The sequence below is a fragment of the Chenopodium quinoa genome, unplaced genomic scaffold (genome assembly GCF_001683475.1).
Source record: "Chenopodium quinoa cultivar QQ74 unplaced genomic scaffold, ASM168347v1, whole genome shotgun sequence".
NCBI lineage: Eukaryota > Viridiplantae > Streptophyta > Magnoliopsida > Caryophyllales > Amaranthaceae > Chenopodium > Chenopodium quinoa.
In genome coordinates this window covers 2,282,825-2,290,396 of record NW_018742798.1, presented here as the reverse complement: position 1 = coordinate 2,290,396, position 7,572 = coordinate 2,282,825, and positions in this window count along the sequence as shown.

Below are 7,572 nucleotides of genomic sequence, written 5' to 3'. Positions count from 1 at the left end.
ATGACAATTTCACTCCATATTTTAGGGACCAAGGGTTTCTATGTTGGTTGATTTAAGTGAACTTAATTAATCATCACAACATTCGAAATCCTAAACATGCATCTAACATATAATTCATATATAAATAATCATACATATGTAAAGCATAAGCATTTTGATACATATTGGCAACTAGCATGACCCCTTGAATTCTTCAAGTCTTCAAAAGGTCTTCGTTTGCAACTTCATGGCTTAGTCTTCCAATAACCTTCGTCTTCAAGACTTGACCAAAATTATGCAACTATAGTATCTACAATTAGGACTAATCTAAATATTAAGGTACAAAAATACTCGACGGTACGCAGACCATATTTAGATTTACAAAAATACATCATGGACCGCAGTACGTATTTCTATCCTAATCGGGCCCCACTAGTTGCCATTTTTATAAAACATGTGAGAGAATATACATTTCATTCATCCATTCACTATATTTGAATGACCCATGCATTTTATAACGATAAATCAAGTACCAATGCATAAACACGCGATAACTAGTAACTAATCTAGGTGGTTAATCTGATTAACACGCCTAATTAAAACTAGTCAAAGTTGTTTTAACCGATTATGTAAATAAGCACAATTAATATTTGAAACTCCAACTAAATTCCGCATCCAACTTAATTAATCAAATTAATGAAGCCGATAAAACCCATTTATTTGCAAAAATGGAATTTTTGCAAATGTTGCTCATAAAACCGAGGCCTAGCCTCCAAAATTTTAATTAATTAAAATAAAATAATTAAAACGAAAAATTAAGCAAAAATTACGTAGTCCAAAATATCCAAGTGCCTAGCACTATGACTTGGAGTGCTCACAAGTGCAAAATATTCAAGTGCCTAGCACTAAGCAAAATTACGAGCTCATTGCACCACATTGCTTCGCAAGCAATGTCTACGCATATTACCCTTAATTATGTACCAAGCTACGCACACATACACGCTCCATGCAAGCCCCACACACGGCTTACCCACGACCAGCTATAAGGCGGCCGTCATGATGCGCCATGGTGTCGCACAGCAGCTACGCCGCACACACGCACTTACATCGAGGTGCCCAGCAGCCTCGGCAGCCCCATGTGGGTTGCGTGAGCAGCTTGGCTGGCCGAGAGCATGCTTGGGGTTCTTAGGCCTCGATTTGGTGCTTATGCTTTGGAAAGAACATTCCCGATTTTGTGTGACATTTTAATAAATTCAAAATTAATTTGATAATCAATTAATTTTTGAGGAAAAGTGAAAATAACAAGTACAACTTAAATAAATTCATCCAAGTGCATAAAACCAAAAATTATTTCCAAGAACCATTCTTTTATAAAATTGGTTTAACAAAAATAAAAGGGCAATTACTCACTATTAATTTAATTAATTTAAATTAATCTTGAGATTTTGACAAAATAAAAAGGGGTTGAAAAATTAAACATAAGTTCAATAAAGATTCGTACTTTAATACTTGTGAATCCTTAAAAATTATATCTTCTAATATGAAGATAAACAAATTTCTATCACAAGTTTCAAACTTTATGATTCCAATCAACTTAAAAATGGTTAAATCAACAAAGATCAACAAAAATTCATGGAATTTAGTAACTCAAAGTTTCAATCACTTAACATAATTAAAGATTGAATCTTTAGTACTTAGAAGCCTCAAAAATAAAAATTTCACACTTAATGCAATTAATTTGCCATTATGTGAAAAATAAAACCAAACTTTCAAACACAAATTACTACCAAGTAATCATGCCTAAAGGGGTTTAAAATTGCAAATAAAATAAGGATTGAACCAATTACATAACCACCATAAATATGAAATTAATTTTCAAGATTAGAAAGACTTAAAAAAATTTCGTAAAAATGAAAAATCCCTCGGAAAGTGCATTTTTGGTCGTTTTTTGGCTAAAAACAAAGCCCTAAACGGGAAAAACCATTTCCAGAACGCCTTTTCCTCCTAAAATTCACTATTTTTGGGTCGTATTCTGGGTTTAAGAGCTGAAGTCAGCTCTAATACGGGATTAAAATAATTAAATCGAGCTACTAATCTAATTAGAACCTTCAAACCAGAAAAATTAAGCCATAAAATACCTTGAAAAATTATATGATATTAAAAATAAACGAGCGAGGCTCCAATACCGCTATTGGGGTTTGGTGAGTCCGACTCACCGCGAAAACAAACCCAAAAACAAGACCGCACTCGCAATAAATAAACCGTAAACATAATTAACTTAATGACAAGATAAAGATAATAATTATACCTTTGACGCGTGCTTCGCTTGACCTCGAGGGGCTATTACTTCGAAAGCTAGCCTCGAAATTACGACGACCTCCAACGGAAGTTCACCCCAACTTGAACACCGACTAGGGTCCAATGCCTTGGACTTAGCAAGGCCCGACTTAAACTCGAGTAATTAATGAGTTCAAAGGTTTTCACAATGGTGATGCCTATTTCAACTCTACCCAACTGAACAATCCCAAGCCATCCCTTGGCTATTTATAAGGAAGGCTTCCTCGTGAATTCCACTCATTTTTCAATGTGGGACTTTTTCGCAAAAAGATCCCACATGGAAATATAGATGAATTCAACCCTTAGTTAAACAAACCAAGGAACAAGTAACAAGTGTCACATGGTAAGGTGAGGACCACTTTCTCACATGGTCCCCAAGTAAACTCAAATGCATTGTGAGCTAACCATGTGTCACCCAACCTTTAGCCCCACGTTGGGTTCGGTTGGGCCACTTCCTTTTGGCCCGTGTCCATGAACGTCACTCGGGTCCTTGGCCCCCTTTGCCACATGTTGTTGTCACCATGGCGTGTTGCCAACGTTGCACGCTGCCACGTGTACTGCCACATGGGGTTGCCATGTGGCACGACCACATGGCACGCTTCGATTTGGCGTGCTTCCCTAGTCTTTTGCGTGGCTAGGGTTACTTGTTACTTGAAGCATTTTCTTGTCTCGCCAAATCCTAAATTTTTTCTCGACATTTGAGATTTTGTTCCGACGCTCAGTTTCGACGCTCCAAGCTCGAATTTCTGACTTATTAATTAATTCGCCGCTTTGGCTCGTTAGTTGCTTGGCTGTGACTCGAAGGGTTCTGTCAAGATTAAGCTGTAATATTAATTATGCATTAAAATTATTTATCTGAAGTAGCCTCCACCCAGGCTTTTCGATCACTTGACCTCAGTAAAAAATTAGCTTTTTAATAATTCTGAACCCCTTATCGGAAAAATAACACTTGTTCGAAGGATACCATTCCTTTCATTATAGTCTTACAATTCGAATTGAATTTTTTTGTTGATCAATTGTCTAAGTAATTTCGATATTGTTCTTGGCAAGTACTCTACCATAACAACGAACGTCTTCAATCTACAGCTTCTCCAACGATTTTTTTGGCTGATTTTCGAATTTTTGTTTAGCAATATTGCTTCAATTAAGGTTTAAAGGTATGTAATTTTTTAATTAGTGTTCTTGTAATTACCCCTTTTCTTAATTTAGTAAAGCCCTAAAATTTGAATTGAATGTTGTTGTCAACTACTTGATTAAATGTATTATTAAAACCAAGAAAATTATTTTTTGATGTTAGTTTCGTAAGTTATTTCTTGTTCTTTTCCTTTTTGTCTCTCTTGATGTGGTTGTTGTAGTCCTCTGATCATGCTATAGTAAAACAACTCCCTTTTACAGAAAAATTTTAGACTTAATTACCTAGTTTTGAATCCTTTTTTTTAATGCTTATTATATTGCAGTAATTTTGTGTTTCAGGTGCTACATGGCGGCAAAATTGTTTTGAACATAGGCTTTTTCGCAAAGAAATTCTAAAAAATAATCAACCATGAGAGTTTTTTTTTTTTTTTTTTATCAATAAACTATACAGGGTGTCCAACTCGGACTATATAGCATCTTTGCGTGTTTAGCAAGCCTAATTGAATTTTTTTATTGGAATCCTTATAAGAATAATGTTGTGACAAAGTTATATTAATTAGTACGCATTTCTTGCACTATATCATGTCTAAATCAGAACATTACAACAAGCCTAAACTGCAACTACTTTGTTGTATCTCGGCCTCATTGAGATCAATATCTAACTATCCTATATCATTAAATCAAATTGAATTACAAGTTTGAGTAAGCACACCAATTTTCAGGAAAATGAATTTCACAAAACTATAATTCTACAGAGAAATTGAACTAGTCGTAGCCTGGTATGCATATATGAAGTGTGCTTAGATTTTGATCATACTTGTGAGTTTGACTGTGTTTTTAGGTATTTTAACTCCTAGGAGTTGACTGATGATGTCTAGTAGTTGTTCAAAATTATGGATGTTGTTCTATTGTAATTATATTTGCTTGTTTCTAATGTACATGTTCTAATAGTTATATGCTTTCTTTTTCTATACTTTGTAGTTAGAATTGAATCGTAATTGGATGTATGTTGAAAATCGACCTTAACCCAAGTTCTTTAATGGGATTGAGGAATTCTGTAGAACTGCTATAGAACACTATAGGACTACGAAAGGGGAAACAATCTTTTGCCCTTGTCAAGATTGCAACAATGTGAAGAAATGGAAGGAAATTAGTGTGGTAGAAAACCATTTATTTCACCGTGGGTTCATGGAAAATATACCATTTGGTATTGGAACGGTGAGAAAATAATTCCTACAACTAGTAGGTCATCAATCAATGACGTTGTTATTGAGAATAGAGAACAATGTGATAATAATGAAAGCGGTGAAAGGGGTACATATGAAAATTTTAAGACATTATGCGATTCAATCATTGAGACATTATTGAATACACCTAACATGAAGCTAGCTTGTAACACTTTGACTAAAGTTATGGCCCGAGCAAAATGAATAAACAAAAAAAGACATATTTGCCTCGAGCCTTGCTACACGTTGTCTACATAGGAGAAAAGAATATTTAGTGAGTGCTTGTACGGCATCAAAGTACCTAAGGGTATTCGTCAAACATTAAGCGTCTAGTTTCAATGGCCGATAAGAGATTACTTGGTGTGAAATCCCATGATTGCCATGTCATGATGCAGCAGCTGTAAAATCTTATTTTTCAGCTTTTGTACCACACATGACTGGTTATGATTTGCAATTAAATGATGCTCTACCTTCCCCATCTTCCTCAATCAATCCAATAGAGCTAAGTCCTCGTTTGTTAGAGGTAAACCACCTTCCATTTGACTGAGTTATAGAATACTTAATTATTGTCACATGATCTGAATTTCAGAACTGAATGCGAAATTGGAAATGAGAAAAGAATTCAAAACTAAATATCAAAACTTAAAATCAGAACCGAATTCAGAGCAAAATTTTAGAACTGAATTCAGAGCTTAATTTCATAACTGAATTCATAGCTGAATTTTAGAATTGAAATTCAGAGTAATGGGAGAAAAGCTCAGATGAGTGTATTTGCTTTTGTACATGAGACATGACTGGACATAATTAAGCATTCTTGAAATCATTACCATCCTACAACTGTCAATATTGTTATTTTGGCTGACTTAACTACTTATAAGAATTGCTTTTTACTTCTGTAGTCACTTTAGATCTTGATATGGAAGCACAATCTCTAGTTTCTATTATATGTGAACTTATTTTTGGCATAGTTGTGTGTAGGAACCCAATTGAAATTAATGTAGGTTGAAATTTGTTGTGTATCCGGCTTTAGATTCATAGACATGTTGAAACCTGGTTTGGTTTCAAATGCTGTGCAACAGTGAACTTCACGATTTGAATATCACATTTTAGTGTATGCAACTATTTGTTTTCTTTGTAGTCTCATGAAGATTACACAAACTAATAGAGAAATCTATAAAATCTTGCGTTACAAAAAAAGGATCATTCTTTTTTTGATCTATCCAAATTCATCCCGGAGAACATTTGCTTAGCTTGAAATGCTAGCCGACTAAGGTGAAGCAATAAGGGAATTTATTTCCAAATTGAACAACTAATCTTTGAAAGATGCATTCGGCTAAACCTTGAGTAGTTTTCTTATATTTAATTAACCTATTCATAATCATTTGTTAGCATTTAATCATAGTAATTCGTTGAACCGTAAGTAGAGCACAAGTTTTGCAGAACAACCCCCACTCCTTGATGCCTTTTTGTTTTGGTCAATAACATAATATCACGTGGCTTATTTTATATCATTTATTTATAATGAGAAAAATTCTCTCTAAAATGTATTTATTCTTGTCTAGGCTTTAAAAGGGTAACAATAGAGAAAAATATTTATTGGCATGGCTGATTGTTGAGTTAAGTTGTGGCTGTAATTCAACTTAATAATAATCTGTAATTCAATCTCAGCGTAATTTTGTTTCTGTGAAGATTAGGATTAGTTGTATTTTCAAGTACATAGTCACATAAATGAGTTATTCTTAGGGGTTCTACATGAACAAATATTGAAGTGAAAGCAATTATAATTTTGTAGATTAAGCACGAAGTTGTAGGTTCTGGTTTGTTTTGCATTTTTGTTGCTAGAGTTGTAGCAATTCTTGATGATTTCTTTTCATTTATAAATAACTTAGCTGTGATTTTCAATTATCAAGTGTTTAAAATTGCTGAATGTTTCTTACGACTTGCACTACTATGTAAGTCCCAACTAAGGGCATGTTCTCATACATTGAAATTCAGTTCAGTTCAGTTCAGTTGAGTCCAGCTCAGTTTAGCTGAGTTCGGTTAATGAGATTAGGCCTTAAATTTAGTCTTTCTTTAATCGATGCATTCAGTGGGAACTTAGTGATTGTGGCCGATGGAACGACGGAATCATGTCCTAGTGGAGTGACTCATAACAAGAAAATTAACTGTGACATGTATAGAGTTAGCGTTGAACATGTTCATAGTTATTATTCTCACCTAAATCTACCAGAAGAGACTGATGACGGTATAACTAAGTTGGGTCAGGTGAAAGGTTAATTTTTGGGGTGGCCTGCAGATTTAGTCTTCTTTAATGATGAGGTAATACATTGATCGCACGTTATGATATAAGATATTGGTAACTTAATTATATTAATTGTTTATGTTTTCCTGAAGTTTGAGACTTTGGAAATAAAGACGGATAATTAATTGGTGCAAACCAAAGAGAAAGTTGATAGTTGCGGACCTAATAACTCAAAGCATTCAACTATTAAAGGCAAAGGCATAATTGTTCCGGAAAATATTGTTGAGAGTCTTGGTGTACAGTGTTCTATGTTGTATTATTGTATGACTTTAGGATTGGGAGATTATGATACTACGACAATTCCATTGAAGGCTCCATGGTTTTATCAAGAGGAAGACACACAAATTTATGTTACTAGTGATGATGTCTCTAAATTACTGCAAGGAGCATGGGCTAATGTTTTTTTAATCCATTTCTACATACTTTAAATACTATAATACATTTAAGTTATTTTAATTAGTTTCACTATGAAATATATTTGATTATATCATTTTCTTACACTAATTATTTATTTTTTCTGTAAAATGCAGATACTTAATTGAAGAGCATATCTCATTATTTCAAAAGACTAAATTCAAATTCTTGTGCCCCTAA